General features: G+C 36.3%; 1 protein-coding gene across 1 annotated transcript in view; it reads right to left on the bottom strand.

The window, feature by feature from the left end:
- The window catches only part of Prip (prip), a gene marked incomplete at its 5' end in the record, with an annotated part of 5,227 nt that extends 2,654 nt beyond the window's left edge, over positions 1–2,573 (bottom strand). Inside the window, 1 exon segment of the mRNA XM_011316017.1 lies at positions 2,456–2,573.

Genomic DNA, 2,573 nt, shown 5'->3' on the forward strand with positions numbered 1-2,573 from the left:
CCGTGCCGTGACGTATCTCATAACTTCAATATCCCAAAGTACTCGAACCTCCCCCTTACCCCCCTAAAGTATCATACCAAAATTGAAACCACCTATAGCAGTGAAAATAAATATCAAGTGCGTTGTTAAACAAAAAAGAACACTGGCACCTTTTTCAAAAAAAAAAAAATTCTCGAAATTCTCTCTTGGTTGAATAACTCATTGCAAATGAATTTGAAAATTTTTCTGCTGACAAATTAATTGATTGAATGTGACCGATGATTGAATGACCGATTTCCACGGTTTTCATGAATTAATCAACATTTTTTCCCTTTGGTACATATAATAGACTACTGTAATTGAAGTTGAATATTGTTTATCTGCCTTTAGGGGATCGTTATATGTGCGGAAATTAATAGACAACTTTTCCCTCATTACGGCGAGACTGAAAAATAATTAATGAAAGAAACTGGGAGTGGCGAGAGGTGCATTGGGAACAAGTCGTTCCCCACGTAGGTGAGGTCATCAGATGATCGATCGAGAGGGGTGGGTCCTCTCCGATAGCAATGATAAACTGATAAAAAATCATGAGGCTGAAGTGACAGTGACCTCGCGTCACGATTAGACAGTTTAATTTACATCTCTGAATATGGAACTAGAACAGTGCCTGTCGTTGGTTTTAAAAACTATGAGATAATCACTGGAGTTATTAACAATCTCCAAGTACCTATTGTTCATCGGTGAAAATTCTTAAAAACTATTCAATTATACTGCATCAGCAATTGCAGCGCAGGATCTCAAGTGAAAAACAATTTCCAAAGTACTTTTACATCCTCAATGAAGCAATCGTATGTATTCTCGTCGTCTTCATCCGTTTGCGAAGGCTAATAAGAGCAATGCAATTCGTCACGAATTATTCAATCGTTTTAGAATGAAACGAGAGTGTGAGGATAATTTGTCACCCACGCGAACGCATTTCGTGGGTATTTTCGCATTAACGACGAGTAGTTGTGGGAATTGTTCAGTGTTCCAATTGTACGAGTTATTTTAATGGTTGGGCTTTATGAACCCAGATAGTAACACTGAGTTTTGCAAACGTTTTGCAATTATTCGGCAATTGATTGATTCCTCCATTATACCTGTCATTTAATGGTTCATTTTTTAATAACAAATTGATTAATCGAAAATTTAATGTTACATTTCCCTCAATTTTCCTGATTTCTGTCATTTTTTTACGCGATTAATAAATTCAATTTCAGTTTCGATAATTTTTAAAAATAAAAGTAATAATACAAGTAATAATTACATTGCAGTGGTAAAATCTTGTCGTATAATTTTGCAATGTACAAATTCAAATCCACTTGTCATTATCACAATTTTTCAGGAGACGTCAACCGTCCAGGGTTTCTGGGATTGGTGAAATATTCAAACGAGGTGTAACTGAATTGTTTAAAGTTTTGAATGTTACTTGAACGATGACATAAATTCACTTGGAGTCATTTTGTAAATAGCCCCTGCATCAGAAAATCTGAGTGGGCCAGACGTCACCCGGACGTCAACTTGCTCGTACAATAAATTTAGATGTCATGTTTCTTCAAGCCCGTGGGGGTCCTATTACCCTATGATGTCATGAACCGTAAATGACAGCTTCCGGAATACGAGATAATCTCGGGAAAATAACCATCTCGTATTTTCTCAGTTATCCGTCAATTGGCAATCGCTCGCCAATACATGTCCTTCGAATCATATTTCAGGTCTGTTGGATTTACCAATCAATTCTCTATTTACAATGCGTGGAGAATAGACGAAAAAATTACCAAAACATTCCACTGAAAAATACTAGTACTTTTCCATAAACGAAATTATATTGAATTCCCCTTTGATCCTTCCGAAATTGTCTCAAAGTTCCATTAAATCTCCGTTTAACCATTCGACTCCTTTTCTTTTCATTCATCTAAATATAAAGCTATAAATATTATCCATGAACGATTTTCATCAGAAATCGAGTAAAAATTCCCAGGGAAGGATATGTTCCTGGTATTTCTTCCCAAGAGGCAGACTGTAAAACGTTGATAAATAAAAAAAAAACTCAGGCCATCCAATCATGAGTTGAATGACAGGAAAGTAGAACCTGACGTTGGGACTGGAAATGTTTCCATTTTTCATTAATCTAGTGGATCTCACAAGGGGATGATTCCCTTTATGGCAAGACCAGATCTTCCACCTGTCCCCGAGTGGAACTGTTTACCAACTTGCCAGTTATGGTCATCAACTGGTCTACTTTTCCCATAAAAATCAAATGTTCTCTTACCAAATATAGAAACCAATCCAAAATGCAGCCCAACCCTCACAATTAAAACCAAAACCGTTCAACTTCAACTCCAAAATGAAAATTACACTCCAGTCGATATACGAATTTATCCGAAGAATTATCGGTTTAATTGGTATTTTTATCAGCAATCAGTTTGATACTCACCGTATTGTGAATTACCCCAGCACGAGAGGAAAAATAGATATCCTTGAGAATCCTGGGAAGTGGAATGGAACAATGACGATTGACACCAGATAATTCAAGAGGTAATTAATTTTTTTTT

Source organism: Fopius arisanus, unplaced genomic scaffold (genome assembly GCF_000806365.1).
Source record: "Fopius arisanus strain USDA-PBARC FA_bdor unplaced genomic scaffold, ASM80636v1 scaffold00005, whole genome shotgun sequence".
NCBI classification, from domain to species: domain Eukaryota; kingdom Metazoa; phylum Arthropoda; class Insecta; order Hymenoptera; family Braconidae; genus Fopius; species Fopius arisanus.